This window comes from Triticum aestivum, chromosome 4A, assembly GCF_018294505.1.
Source record: "Triticum aestivum cultivar Chinese Spring chromosome 4A, IWGSC CS RefSeq v2.1, whole genome shotgun sequence".
In the NCBI taxonomy this organism is placed as follows: Eukaryota; Viridiplantae; Streptophyta; class Magnoliopsida; order Poales; family Poaceae; genus Triticum; species Triticum aestivum.
Genome location: NC_057803.1, coordinates 197,667,436 through 197,683,831, shown reverse-complemented (window position 1 = coordinate 197,683,831; position 16,396 = coordinate 197,667,436). Strand labels below are relative to the sequence as shown.

General features: G+C 40.8%; 1 long non-coding RNA gene across 7 annotated transcripts; it reads left to right on the top strand.

Moving 5' to 3' along the window:
* Positions 1 to 7,213: 7,213 nt before the first annotated feature.
* On the top strand, positions 7,214 to 14,926 carry LOC123085822 (uncharacterized). 7 transcript variants are annotated; one of them, XR_006439949.1, is made up of 9 exons: positions 7,214 to 7,687; positions 8,367 to 8,502; positions 8,688 to 8,878; positions 9,494 to 10,027; positions 10,129 to 10,283; positions 12,328 to 12,423; positions 12,877 to 13,058; positions 13,261 to 13,451; positions 14,373 to 14,926. It is a non-coding gene; the product is annotated as an uncharacterized lncRNA (long non-coding RNA). The 7 variants fall into 7 exon arrangements; XR_006439947.1 differs by having other exon boundaries at positions 8,381 to 8,502; positions 8,688 to 10,027; XR_006439950.1 differs by lacking the exon at positions 8,688 to 8,878.
* The last annotated feature ends 1,470 nt before the right edge of the window (positions 14,927 to 16,396 follow it).

Here is a 16,396-nt window from a genome sequence, read left to right as displayed (position 1 = left end):
TTCATCAATGATATTTTCAATCACTTTTTATAGCATCATTATATATCATAACAGTAGCTCATCTTCATAAAACTTTTCATGATCAAGTAACAAACTATTCACATGTTAAAGTATAGATCATAAACTTTCTTGAAACTAACAAACTATATTCTCAGTCATCAAACAATTGCAATTCATCTTATTTTCAGGAAGGGTCGATGTCAGAGCTTTGATTTAGCAAACTCCACATACTCAACTATCATTTAGTCTTTCACAATTGCTAACACTCACGTGATATTTATGGGTTCAAAGTTTTAATAGGACACAGAGAAAGATAGGGGCTTATAGATTCGCCTCCCAACTTTTACCTGAAGGGTATTGTCAACAATAATAGTTCATGATAACTTACATCCAATTGCATATATATATATATATATATATATATATATATATATATATATATCAGGATCTTTCCAACACAATCTGCTTGGTAAAGGATAAAATGTAAAAAGTAAAGGTGAAGATCACCATGACTCTTGCATAAGGTAGAAGATAAAAGTAAAAGATAGGCCCTTCGCAGAGGGGAGCAGAGGTTGTCATGCACTTTTATGGTTGGATGCACAAAATCTTAATGCAAAAGAACGTCACTTTATATTGCCACTTGTGATATGGACCTTTATTATGCAGTCCATCGCTTTTATTTCTTCCACGTCACAAGTTCGTATAAAGCTTATTTTCTCCATGTTAATAGATCATACATATTTAGAAGGCAATTTTTATTGCATGCACCAATGACAACTTACTTGAAGGATCTTACTCAATCATAGGTAGGTATGGTGGACTCTCATGGCAAAACTGGTTTAAGGAATGTTTGGAGGCACAAGTAGTATCTCTACTTGGTGCAAAGAATTTGGCTAGCATGAGGGGGGAAAGCAAGCTCAACATGTTGGATGATCCAAGAAAATATACTTTATTTTGGATATAAGAAAACATAACCCATTACGATGTCTTCCTTGTCCAACATCAACCTTTTAGCATGCCATATTTTAATGAGTGCTCACAATTACAAAAGATGTCCAAGATAGTATATTTATATGTGAAATCTGTCTTCCTTCAATATTCTTTCATGAATTGTTCAAGTGACCAATTCTACGTTTGCTAACTTTCAATAAGTTTACTACCTATACTTATTCTATGTGAAGTCATTACTCCCCATGGTATAAGCATATGAAACATATATAAATTCATACTTATGATATTCAATTATTCAACCATTTACTCATAGGATATACGTGAAGCACGTGAGTAAATGACAAACTACTCCAAAAGATAATAGTGAAGGACACTGAGTAGTCAAATAATTAACTAGCCATGGGAGGATTCCTTTTCATTTAATATTTCAGATCCAATGATTTTATTCAAACAGCAAGTAAAATTGAAAATACGCTCCAAGCAAAACACATATCATGTGACGAATAAGAATATAGCTCCGAGTAAGGTATACCGATAGTTTTGAAGACGAAAATAGGGGATGCCTTCCGGGGCATCCCCAAGCTTAGGCGCTTGAGTCTTCCTTAAATATTACCTTGGGGTGCCTTGCGCATCCCCAAGCTTAGGGTCTTTCCACTCCTTATTCTCCTCATATCGATATCTCACCCAAAGCTTGAAAACTTCAATCACACAAAACTTAACGGGACTTCGTGAGATAGGTTAGTATGATAAAGAGTAAACCATTCACTTTGGTACTGTCAAAGAAAAGGTTCATAATTGTTCTCATGCAATGCCTACTGTACCATATCATTTCTACAATTTATATTGAGAAATATAAGTCATAGAAACTAGAAAACAAGCAAACTATGCAATGAAAACAGAATATGTCAGAAACAGAACAGTCTGTAATGATCTGAACACTAACCATACTTCTGCTACTCAAACAATTATGAAATAAATTGGTGGACGTGAGGAATTTGTCTATTAATCTTTTAAAAAAAGAATCAGCACCAAAGCACTCTTCTGTAAAACATGGCAGCTAATCTCGTGAGCGCAAAGTTTCTGTTTTTTTACAGCAAGATCACATTAACTTTCACCCAAGTCTTCCCAAAGGTCTTACTTGGCACTTTATTGAAACAGAAGCTATAATGCATGATTAATACATTAGCTTAATCATGTAAACACACAAAAATAGTAAGGGTAAATACTGGGTTGTCTCCCAACAAGCGCTTTTCTTTAATGCCTTTTAGCTAGGCATGATGATTTCAATGATGCTCACATGAAAGATAAGACTTGAACATAAAGAGAGCATCATGAAGAATATAACTAGCACATTTAAACCTAACCCACTTCCTATGCCTAGGGATTTTGTGAGCACACAATTTATGGGAACAAGAATCAACTAGCATAGGAAGGAAAAACAAGTATAACTTCAAAACTTTAAGCACATAGAGAGAAAAACTTGATATTATTGCACTCCTACAAGCATGTATTCCCCCCTCATAATAATTTTCAGTAGCATCATGAATGATTTCAACAATATAACCATCACATAAAACATTCTTTTCATGATCTACAAGCATAGAAATTTTTCTACTCTCCACATAAGCAAAATTCTTCTCATTCGGAATAGCGGGATCACTAGTTCCTAGAGTTGACACTCTTCCAAACCCGCTTTAGATGATAGTATTATTCATACTCCAAAAGATATAAGTGAAGTTCATGTAGCTTTCTACAATTAATATAAACTAACCAATGTCCAAGCTCAAAATGTATAAGTGAAGCACACGAAGCATTCTATAAAACCATACTCAAAAGATTTAAGTGAAGCACAAAGAGTAATTCTATAAGATCATACTTAAAAGATATAAGTGAAGCACATGAAGCATTCTATAAATCAATTAAGGGCTATCACATACTAGCATGGTTCATAAAGGAAGAACAACAAAAACAAAGGACACAAATCATGTGAACGAAACAAAAAACGAGGTATACCGATAATTGTTGAAGAAGAAAGATGGGATGCCAACCGGGGCATCTCCAAGCTTAGATGCTTGAGTATCCTTAGAATATTTACTTGGTGTCCCTTGGGCATCCCCAAGCTTGAGCTCTTGCCTCTCTTTATTCTTCTCACATTGGTAACTCCTCGTTCTTTGAACACTTCATCCACAAAAAACTTAACAAAAACTTTGTGAGATCCGTTAGTATAATAAAGCAAATCACTACCTTTAGGTACTGTTGCAAACTCATTCCAATTTCATATTAGAACTATATCTACTGTATACCCCCCGATACTACCCACAGATTCATCAAAATAAGCAAACAACAGACGAAAAACAGATTATGTCTAAAATAGGACAATCTGTAGTAATCTGAAGGTTTAATAAACTTTTGTATCTCCAAAAATTATGCAATAAGTTTGAAAATTTGAACAATTTACACAGAAGTAATGTGCAAAAAGTTTCAGACCCATTTGACTTTCCAGTAAAAAATGTAAAATCACGCGCTACAGCCAAAGTTTCTGTTTTTGTTCCGCACATAGTAAACAAGCAATCTAATCATCCTAAAACCAAAGCTTGGCACGTTATTTTTATATATAAGGGGATAACTATTTATAGAGAAACTTCCATGAAAAATTCTACATTGTTTCTGTGAGCATGAACACGAGTGCTCAAGGTCGACCCTCACTTCTTCAATGCATAACTTTCCAATCACTTCTCTTTTTAAAAAACTTTTTAGGCATGAAAGGCAAGTAATTTTTTATGGTATTTTCATTCTTTTAATTTTTTTGTATGTTTCACCCACAACTAAACAGAAACAAAAAGGAAAAACAAAATCTACTTAGTGAAGAAAGCAAACAAGCACACACGAGAATATCAATCCCACGCTATTGCTCCTCGGCAACGGCGCGAGAAAAGAGCTTGATAATCCCCAAGTGCAAGGAATGATCGTAGCAATTTTCAAAGGTGGAAGTGATAAGTATGGAGTGTCGAACCCACAAGGAGCTAAAGGTAAGATCAATATTCTCTCAAGCCCTATCTGCCACTGATATGACTCTACATACACCGAACGTTTGCTACCAACTAGCAACGAGAAATAAAACAATGTTGTGGGTATGAAGAGGATAACTTTGTATGATATCGGAGAGCTAAAATATAAAGTTAGGTGCTGTTATCATGAAGTTAGAATATATTACTAAATATTATAAATAGCGAGTGTGGAATAATGGTGAATCAGTGTGCGGAATTGTCCTAGGCAATCATTAACAAGACCGGTAATCACTATTGCAGTTTCATATGAGGGAGAGGCATAAGCTAACATACTTTCTGTACTTGGATCATATTCACTTATGATTGGAACTCTAGCAAGCATCCGCAACTACTAAAGATCATTAAGGTAAAACCCAACCATAGCATTAAAGCAGCAAGTCTTCTTTATCCCATACGCAACAACCCCGTTACTCGGGTTTGTGTTTCAGTCACTCACGCAACCCACTATAAGTGAATCATAAACGTATTGCAACACCCTACAGCGGGAATCCCTCACGCTTGTGTGACATAGAGGGCACCATAGGACAACACAAAAGTAAAACATACAACTCATACCAATCTAGATCATCAATCAACCCAAAGACAAAAGATATCTACTCAAAACATCATAGGATGGCAACACATCATTGGATCATAATATGTGGCATAAAGCACCATGTTCAAGTAGAGATTACAGTGGGGTGCTGGAGAGTGGACCGCGTAAAAGAGATGAGGATGGTGATGATGATGGTGATGTTGATGAAGACGATCACCACGGCGATGATTCCCCTCTCGATGGCACTCCGGTGCCACCAAGAGAGAGGAGGAGACGTTCTCGCCCTTGTGCTACCTCCTCCATGGCCTCCCCCCTGGATGGGGAGAGGTTCTCCCTCTGGTCCTTGGCCTTCATGATGATAATGTCCCCTCCGGGATCCTCCTCCATGCCCTCCGGTGATGATGTCCCCCTCCAGCAGGGTGCCAAAGAGGGCCTAGATTGGTTTTTGGTGGCTACGGAGGCTTCTGGTGGCGGAACTCCCGATCTAGGTTAATTTTCTAAGGTTTCTGTATTTATATGAATTTTTGGCGTCGGACTCACGTCAAGGAGGTGCCCGAGGCGTCCACGAGGCAGGGGCCCACGCCTAGGGGGGTGGGCACGCCCCCACCCACGTGGACAGCCCGGGACTCTTCTGGCCCAACTCTTTTACTCCGGGGTCTTCTTTTGGTCCATAAAAAATCGTCAAAAATCGGCTCGTCAATTGGACTCCGTTTGACATTACTTTTCTGTAAAACTCAAAGACAAGGAAAAAACAGAAACTGGCACTGGACTCTAAGTTAATAGGTTAGTCCCAAAACCATATAAAATAGCATATAAAAGCATATTAAACATCCAAGGTTGATAATATAATAGCATGAATACTTCATAAATTATAGATACGTTAGAGACGTATCACTGCTCAGCGAAGAGGAATCCATCTCAGAGCTCGACATATTCTGCGCTGCCCGTATGGGTATATACCCGTTCCTGTTGCCTTTGTGTCTTCTCAATGATGTGGAGAGAGATCAATGGCGAAGAGCGAAAGACTAGTAAGAACTTGAGAAATGTTTGTGTCCGCTCGACGCTGTGTGCGATAATATAAGATGATATGTTTTGCGCTTGACTAGCTACCCGCAGGCAATCCGTGTACTAAAATATGTTATCTTAAACGGGGAATATTCGCCACATGCTGCTACTACGCGACAAAGAGAAAATGTGTGCAGGGTGATCAAAAGTAAAACAATTCTAGAGAGTCGATCTTGTAGCTAGGCGGCTTGTCGTCCACGTTTCGATCTGCCGCAAAAGTAGGAGACTGCGACCTCCGAGTCCTTCTGACGTGTTCAGTATATTGATTAGATTGAAAATATAGGATAGATTAAAATTTTTTTTGGCTGGCCTTGTACTCGAAAATGACCATATACTTCTATATACACATATATATAGTGATACTATTCATCACCCAGGGTACAGAATAAGTTATTATTCACCCGACGTAATCTTACGACCGCTTCATAAATAAATTACATTTGAAATACAAATAGTTACACTTATATTGATTCACTACGTAAAATTTGATATAAGAAAACAAAAAAATACGTTATAAGACCAGAAATATCGCATTTTATATATGTTTTACGTTCGTAATTTTACATAACATAAAATATTTTTTACGGCGAGTATATATTTTCTTACGTTCTCTTTTTACGTATGAAATAAGACAAAATTTATGGAACCTAAAAATACGGTGCATTGACGTCAAAATAGAGAGGGGTGAAAAATAACTATTCCTCACCTAGGGTGACGAATAGCGCGACCATATACGGTGCAAAAGTTTTCAAAATTTTTGAAAAAAATACTAAACCAACACACCTATAATATATAACATGATCCAACGGAGGGATTAAAAAATACGACTGTATGTGTCCTGGACAAAAAAACAAATAGTTCAGTATATATTTATGTCGCAGTGAGCTGAAATGCTTATTATTTTTGTCGAGGACACATAGATGCATATTTTGACAATCCCTCCGTTGGATCATCTTATTACATTAGAGAGATGCTCCCATATTTATTTCATATTTTTTGATAACTTTTGAACCGTTATAAGTTTAGGGAAACTTAACTAGTTCTGTGGCAAGCTATGGTAGACACAGTTTTACCATCTACCTGTATGAGGGATAGTTATTCTTCATCCACCTCTATTTTAACATCTATGCATCGTAATTTTACGTTTCGTAAATTTTGTCTTATTTTAGACATAAAAAGAGAATGTAAGAAAACCTATAATTTTGTCGTAATTGTTTTTTATGTTACGTAAATTTAAAAATGTAAAAACATAGTGTAAAATGTACATAAAATACAATTTTTGACTTATATTTCTTTTGTTATGTCAAATTTTATGCAATAAATCAATATGAATGCAAATATTTGTATTTAAAATGTAATTTATTTATAACATGATCGTAAGATTACCTCGGTGAAGAATAAATTATTTTGCCCCCTGGGTGATGAATAATAACACTATATATATATACTATTTATCTTTATCTTTACCTATTAATAAACCAACTATTGCTTCTAGTTGTACGTCGTCACCAATTTTTGCAAAAAAGTCCCTACGGTTTTCGATATTCAACCCGCGCTCCTTTTTAAAGTGGAAAAACATTTCGACCCAGATCCGGCCCGCCCAGCCCGAGTGCCGCCGCTCCCATATGCCGCCACCACCAGCGCCCGCAGAGCGCCCGACCCCGAGCTCCTCCTCCCGTGCGCCTCCTACCCGGCCTTTCTCGCGAATCATCCGGCGACCGGCGCCACCGCTAGCGACTCCCAGGTCACGCCGCCGCTCCCCTGCCTTCTCTCTCTCTCATCTCCTTTTCTATCCTTCTCTCCAGGAGATCAGCGCCAATGCCTAGTCCTCGAGCTCACCTTGGAGGTTCGAACGCCGCCACGGGACCTCCACTGGACAGATCCGGCAGCTCCATCCCGGATCTGCGTGCCCTCCACCTCCTCTACCCGATCCGGCGCCGCCCAACCCGCCATGACCTCCACCATGGTGCCCGCCGAGATCCTGTTCTCCGTCGACGCACCGTCGTCGCATGAGGACTTGGATGCCTGGCTCGCTGACAACCTCCCCCAAATCCTACAGGAGGTTCAGGTACAACATCTACTTGATTAATTTCTGAATTCCACTTCTTTTTTGTGCATGTATATGCAATTGAGGGAGACTCATGTTGATGATCTTGTGTGCCAAATCTTACATGGACAGTTTGAATGTGTGATACATTGTGTGATCAAGTGACAAAATTTAGTTAGTGCTGCTATGTACTCCCTCCGTTCCAAAATAGATGACTCATTTTGGAACGGAGGGAGTATCAGTCAAGGGGATGGTGTAGAGAAGAGAGAATGAGGACAATACAAAGTGAGTGGGAGAGTGTGAGTGATTAATGAAGGGGTATAGGCTTTGTACTATTACACACAGTACATTGTACAAATAAGGAAGTGGGTAGTGTGCTATCTTTGTTGTGAAAAGGGAAGATTTCTTTCCTGACTCATGTAGTACCAGTACTGGTGGATCGATGATCTAAGGATCATATGAATGATTAATGGCGGGTAACATAGTATTGTTGTAGAGGTGTCGACGGCTGCAGTATTTGAATCTAAACATGTGATGCATGGAAGAGCTATTTTGGGTTAGATGATTATTTGGTTTTGGGTACAGAGTAGTTATTTCAGTACATGGCTTATGTCTCAGTATGTACTATGTACCTTAGTCCCAGCAAAAGTGCCAAACCTTGTGTATTTGTTCTGCAATCCTGGTAATGATTTTTTTGTAGATCTAATAATGCAGGTGAATTTGGGCTTGCCGAAATATAGGAGTGTGCTACGTGCCGCAGCAGGTTTGGATGCGGCAATAAAGACCATGGCTCGGCTTGGGGAGCATCAAGCATCGACTTATGTGAAGAGGCCAAGGTGAGCTTCTTCGGTCCAATCCCAATCTGAATCAGGAGAGCATATTCTTAAGGTTGTCATTGCACTTTCTGGATAGGTTAATCTATTATTTGCACCCATGAAGATGCATCAGATAGAGATTGCATTCTCAATGTCTTCCATTTTTTCTTCTCTATACAATTATTTCATTTCTCGATTTGTTGCAGATTCAAGGATTTAAATTGTCAAGATATATGGTTGTTGGGGATTCAATATTGTGCCATTGTATTTAAAATTTTGAATGAGCTGTCTGCCATTGTTTATATCACATCTTCCTTTGCTAGACCACATGAGCTGATTCCAACTTTGGCCTCAAGTTGCTCCCGTCTATGACAAGTAGTTAGTTTTATGGGTTCAGGTATTGGCAAGCACCATCCTTGGTTTAGTTCACATGTCTTGAATTATTTTGATCATTTTGGTAACATCAAACTGGGTTGCATAGAAGTATCTGCTAATTGGGTTTGACCTTTTTGAGGAATGCTACTACAACACTTCAAAACTACTAGGCCGTTTTCATCAGCAGCATACATATAACCACATGATGGAACTCTGTAATACAAGAGTGTATGATGCATTCCTCAGATTCTAAGGGATACCTGTGGAAGGTCTATGATAGCTGATTTTAGAAGATGCATTTATTGGTCCTGGCATTATAGTGCACATAGTCGCTGCTGCTGATGAAATACTGGATAATGACAAGGATAATTAGTTGTTACACGAACTCTAGCATGAGTATTGTTTATTTGACATTAATTGGATTGGATTACACCTTTTTGTTTGCTTGAACATCAGTATTGCAGTTATCTGGATGGATAGCTAGCAAACCATTTTGTGCATATCTCAACGGCGATGAGGTAGCCCTCTATGTTGTTGTCGCTTGATGTTAGTATTTTTTGGATTCAGATTTGCTTTGTGTGACGTTCCTCATGTAGGAATCAGTTTCAATGTGGAGAGGATTAACATTTTGTTTCAGTTCAGTTTGTAGGCCTTACTGTCTGCAGGGACGGCCCTGAGGGGGGCAGGAGGGGCGGTCGCCCCGGGCCCCCACCTTACAGGGGCCCCCACGCCTAGTATGCATGCATTCGGCCGGTAGCCCATGGCCTAATTTTTCGCTACTGCGACGTGCGATTGCCAGCCTGTATGGGTATCGCATAGTCAAAGGGCACACGTTACGGGAGCCCGAGAGCTATCTACGGTCGTTCTTTCATCTTCTTTTGCTCGTTTCCTAAAATTTTCCTTCGCGATGCAACTACGCGACCACGATCTATCTGTACGCGATGAAAGCGGCAATCAGCGGCGGCTACGGTGCAGAGATCGGAGAGCTTCGGCCAACGGAGAGATTGTTACTCTGGTGCTCCGGCTTGGCGCCTCTTTGTGTGATCTGATCGCTTCTCTAATGCTGCGCCTAGAGCTCTAGGGAACTCCTCCTTGGATCCAACCAGGGCATCAATCGATCACCAGTTAACCACTTCTTGTCTTGCCGGCCGGAACCTTTGTACCTACACGGGTAATACCATCAATCACTAATTAGTTATCTATATAGGTCAATTATATTAAGATATTTCATTATAATTGGTTTGTGGATCTTCTGCGTTTTTTGGATTTCAGAACTATGGAAAGGATTTGTGGATGAGTTGATAAAATCACAAAGATGAGCCATTGATAATTTTTTTGAGAATGCCATTGATGCTTGGACGAATATAGAGTTTGCGACAGTAGCTATGGATGGGCAAGCTAATGGAATACATGGAGAAAATGTGAGTGTAAGTGACCCTGAGAACACTCTTAACACATTGGATGCACGACACAGTCCGCCAGTTAATTTTAGGTTAACTTTGCATCACATGTTGCTTTGCATCGAGGGATGTAGAATTATATTAAGGTAATATGTACAGGTTACGTGACATAAATAATACCTTAATTTGCATTCAAGTGTTAGCTGGTAATAGTCCAACATATAACAGAAATAGCCAATGTGTCTTTGGTCCCATTGCACCCGAACTGAATTTTATATTTTAAAAGTAATGAGAAGAGTAAAAAGAAAGTGAAACTTTTACTTTAACAAAGATGACTTCGCGTAGTACTATATAAATGCATGAAAAATTTCGCGAAGGAATGACTACCATGGTATCCTGGACAAAAAGACAAAATTGATAGTACTCTATAAATGTTACCATTCACATTTTTTGGGCCTGCAATTATTTTCGCTGAGAATACCATGAGAGTAGTTTCTGCCCGAAACTTTTTGACTCCTTTAGTTTTCTAATATTTTTTTCCAATTCAGGTGCATTTGCCCTATGTTTGAAATATCCGCATCCTATATATATAATGATCGTTATTGTTATGGTGTCTGTATTAATGGCCCCGAATTTTAGTTTCGCCCCGGGCCCCCAAAATCTCAGGACCGGCCCTGACTGTCTGCAAATTCTTAACATACTTTCATCATATGTGCATCCATAGCAAATACTTTGATCGGAATCATAGACTGCTCCAAGATTACGTCAGTTGCGTAAGTGTAGCTCCAGTTGTTGACATAGAGGACTAGAATTGTCACATGTGTAGTTATGTTTTACCAATGCTACAGAGTATCTAGCAGATAGTACTCCCTCCGTTCCGAAATAATTGTCGCTGGGCAATCCCAGTACAAATTCCGCAACGCTATGAATCTTTTCCACTTTCCAGATTTACCCTTCCACCTTATCCGCTCGCTCGCTCGCACCGCTCGCTTGCTCGCTCTCCCTCGCCGGCCACCTTATCCCCTTCCCTCGTCGCCTCTCCCTCACCGGCCTCTCCTCTTCGTGGCCGGCCACTCCCTTTCCTCGTCGCCGCCTCCCTCCTCTCCTCGTCGCCGGCCTCTTCCTCTTCCTGTCGTCGGCCTCTTCCACCGCCCCTTTCTTCCCACCACCCCGCCTTCACTCACACCGGTAAAAAATATTGATTCTTTTTGCGTCTTCGACGAGCTTCTCTGCGACGGAGGCATGGATGTGTAGCGGCGCCAGAGTTGGATACGGGCTAGGGGGCATGAATGTGGACTGGCGCCCAAGCGGACCTAGAGCGACGGCGGAGCAGCGGAACGGCGCCGGAGCCTCCACGTCGCCGTCGTGCACATCTCGTCGTTGTCCTCACACATCGACGCATGGTACGGCCTCTCTCCTCTCCACGCTGAGTACTTGCATTCTCCACGCATGGTACTTGGAGTAGTTCTTGATCCAGTAGTACTTGCAGTAGACGGATTCAGTAGTTCTTGATCCAGGAGTACTTGCAGTAGTTCTTGATCCAGTAGAGTTTAGACAGCTTCCCTTATTTCCTCCATTACTTCTTTGTAATTCTGGATGGGGAGTCATCTCTTTTGAAATGCAGTAATGCCAGCAGTATATCTGTACTTGTACAGACCATCCACCAGACTTGCTAGAAGCAAAGTTCCTCTTCCTGATTTTCTTCTTTATGAAATGGTATCTGCTTTGGGGTTGCAGTACTTGCAGTAGTTCTTGTGCTACTGAAAGCAGTAGTAGCTACTGTTATTTTTTTGCACATGAAGCCTCAGTAATGCAGTAGCTTAATTTTGGAGTAAAATGGAGTATAGTATTGTTTTGGTTGCAGTAGTTTCCAGTATATCAAATTTGGTGGTATTCAGTGCAAGAAGGCCAAATCAGATTCAGTACTGTTTTGGTTGCAGTAGTTTTCCAGTACTATTTTGGAGTAGTGGTTGCAAGATTTAGAGTACATTTAAGACAAGTAATCTTGCATTTTCTTGATCTGTTTTGCTTCATGTTCCAGCTGAAAACTGAATGTACAATGTTTCTGTAGATAATTTGATCGAAAAGGGACGGCATGCTGAGGTGTGCAAAAGACAGTTTGCTGATGGACAGTTTGCTGAAGGAGTACTTAACCAAGCATGCTGAGGTGAGCAGAGTAGCATGGAGTAAAATGTTTGCAAGAGTACAATTACAGGCATGAGTACAATGAATTAACCAATGAGTAAAATGTTTGGTTTCCTTTTTGTATTCCAACATGTATTCCAACATGTAGGAGTAAAATGGATGCCCAGCTATGTTTATCTGTTGACCACTGTATTAAAACCTGTAGGATATCTAGCCTCAGATGTTATGACCAAGACCAACTAAAAAGCCTGCAACTGAATCTTGATACTCCTGCTACGAATACAATCAAGCCGAGAAAATAAATGTGTTGTCCAGATGACATTTCACTATTTTATTTCAGTTTCAGAAATACACATTGATGGACTATGTCTAGTGTTTTTGTTTACTGAATTTCGTTTTGCTGTGTTACTGTGTCTCTCATTCTCTTTACCGTGCCTAATTGGACATGCTTACTCTTGATTATGCTCCGGTTTAGGTCCCGGTTGGTATACTGCCAGCAGCCTTGCCGGTCCAAGCAATCAAGATCATCAGCAAGTCAATAACGGAGACGGTCGAGCACTGTCATCACACTAAACCTGCAACACCAGTGAGATGACTGAAGATTGGGTTGTGGTTGGAGTGAGAGGAGAAGCAAATCACTTGACCAGTTGAATCCTTGTGAGTGCAACCCTCTATTTCATTCCCACTTTGTTGTGAGTGCAACCCTCTATTTCATTCCCACTTTGTTGTTGGCAAAGTGATTTGTCACTGTATGATCATCTGTTTCTTCAGTGCAACATTCTTCAAAGTATGCCATGAAAATTTCCAAAAGAAAAAAGTATGCCATGAGAATTTGGTTATCTGATTTTTTCTTCTGCAGGGGTGTACAAGACGGCCGAGCTGTGGCAGGTGAAGGAGCCGCTGCCGCTGCCCGCGCCGAAGAAGCGCAACTGCTCCATGGTGTTCACCCTCAACGAGATGGAGGAGGCCACCGGCATGTTCAGCGACAAGAACCTCATAGGCAAGGGCGGCTTCGGCCGTGTTTACAGGGGCGTGCTCAAAGATGGGCAGGTACGTTCAACTTCAGAAGATGTTGTTGTTTTGTCTCTTGGTACAGTTTTCAGATTACTGAGTATGGGCAGAGTCTGAACACTTCGAAAGCAAATACGTCCCTCAATTTCAGAAGATTGTGGTGTTTTTGTCATTTAGCTTTATGTGTGTTTTCCAGATTATATTGGTGTTAGCACCAATGATTCTGTTTGGAAGAGAACTTCCTCTTTGGTTTGATACACATACATTATTTGACTGTGATTTAGAGTTATGATTATTTGATGTGGCGAACATAGAATCCTGCCTGCGCATTTTGAAGCAAGACTCCTGTGATTATTTTGTACCCTGAATTCAAGTAAATTAAGTTGCCTGTACCAAGTTGAGTATTTAGTTCGATGAGTAATTTTCTGTCTGGAGATGATGAGCAGAGCATAAAAATGATTGCTTATTTGTATACTGCTGCTGCTGTAGTTTAAAAGGCTCAAGATCTTCTTCAGTTAATTAGGAGTGGCAGCACTACTTACCCTGGTTTCGAGTCGCTGATTAGTCGCCGACTAATCGCCAAGTCGTCTTCCTGTCAGAGGAGTACATTATTTTGTTTGACAGGAGTATTTCAAGATCAGTACATTATTTTGTTTGACAGGAGGGCTTAAGGACCTACTGTATCATGGTGATTTCATATCAAAATTGAGGAGTACTCCTGTTCATTTGGAGAACTCAAACATCAATTGATATGCATCGAAATTGGGATCAACAGTAGCATGGGGCCTTATCATTCTGGTTTTGGATGACTTAGTTAATCAAATTCCTCAACTGAGGAACATCTGAACTTGTCATTCCGGTCTTGGGATCAACAGTACCATATGGACTTATCATTCTGGTTTTGGATGATTTAGTTAATCAAATTGACATCAATTGACCTGTTTTTTGGATCAATTGCAGATTCTCTTGATTGGAGTGGAGAGGAGCAGAGACGAGAGGATCAGCAGAAGTGGACAGCGCAGCGGCTGACCTTGAGCTCTTGATTGGAGTGGGGGGAGGCGGCCGGCGAAGGATCTGTGGCCAACAACGAAGGATCCGAAGTTGTCGTGGAGCAGGCAGCCGGCGGGAAGGGCGGTCGGCGAGGGAGCTGCGGATCTTGGCGCGGAAGGGCAGCCTATGAGGGAGCTGCGGACCATGGCGGGGAAGGGCGGCCGGCCGGCAAGGGAGCTGCGGACCGCGGCGGGGAAGGACGCCGGAGATGCGGACGACGGAGGAGCCCGGTGAAAGGGAGCAGCGACGGCGAAGAAGCCTGGCGGAGGGGAGGAGCGACGGAGGAAGACGCCTCCCGATGGATCAAATCGGGGGTAGTATTGTAATTTCACACTATTTCACCTGGTCGGAAAGATGCCCCCAGCGACAATTATTTCGGAACGGAGGGAGTAATTTTTTACATAACCTAGAATGTTCTTCTGAACTATAATTTTGAATGAGCCATTATCTGAGATTTAAATCTAGCCAAAAATGATCATGGCTGATATAATGCATTCTCAGAATGCTACACGTTCAGTGCATGGCTTCAAATTGCAGCCTCCAACTTGAACATATATAGAATTTGCATGTCAAAAGAGGGGAGGTTGATGGCTATAAAAATTGGAGCTTCGGAGTGGTCTTCACACCCCGTTCGCTAAACTCTTTGTACAGTTGCCGCTGAAATCCTCTTTCCAAATTCAAGGACATCAAGCATCCCATCCTCAACTGATTACGCATTATGCAGGTTGGGACTTTTGCTCTGGGTAGACAATTAAAGCAGGGGTCATGGCTACCATATCCAACCTATATTGTACAAGAAACTTATCATGTTGAAGTGTTGATACTGTCAAGGATAGTATTGTTGCCATGCAAACTCAAAATATTTTCCAGTGCATGTAGTTGGCCTCCTTTCTATGTATTTCTGAAACTGCAACTTTTTTTCTTACTTTTAAATCAAGAATTGGTGTATAACAAAAAGTGCTTTCATTATTTTTCCAAGGAAAATTGTAATTGATATTTTTAGAAAGGAAGCATGAAGAAGTTGAGAACAACACATAAACTTTAGATTAACACTCCAAAACCAGATTACCATTGATTGACGATTTTGAAATAGCTTAATTTTATCTAAGGAGGTCACTTGGTTCGAGGGGTCATAGTGCGGACACGTTAAAGTCGATTTTGCGGCAAGTTTCTTTGCCCTTCTGTGGTAGGCAAATATTTTTAGTGGGCTACAGTTCATATGATTTCTTCAACTATAACTCGAGTACTGTTCATATTTATTTTACTTTTTGTTATTCATGGCAACTATCAGTTTGTGCCTGGCAGATTGGTGAGACGACTCTCCACCTTAGACCATCACCACAACCATAGGAGGGGGGCTGCCTTTACTCCATGTCGCTCCACAACGGTGCGAGACACACTGAAGCATCCACCATACCATCGGGGCCACTGCCTCGGTGCTACTGTAGATGCTAACCGGGAACCATTGGTGTTCCCCAAACTCATTAGCGTTGGATATTGTCACTGGTGCCATGAATCTCCTCGTGTGATAGCCACCGCCCTCGCCTCAGACATAAATACTTTGTGCGATGTAAGCGAGTGTCCCAGCTTGCACGCGCGGTGCCGACGCCCGTAAAGATGCACCCTTTCCCTGTAATTATTAGCGGAAAGCAATCGTCGTTCGCGGGGATACTGCATCCAAGCATCCAGCAAGTGTGGATGAGACATGAGTGTCACCTACTATCATTACAAGGCCCCATGATTACAAGTCGATGTATGGAGGGGCTTGTGAAAATGAGGTGCTATGTTGTGATGACCAAGCTCAACGCCTCACGTTAGACGTGTATAGATGGACAAAGTAACAACGTTGATGGTGGCAAAGAGGAAAAGTGGACTTCAAAAGTTTCGAAAATTTAAAATAATGAGAAATTTGAAATAAAATGTTTAACAAATTT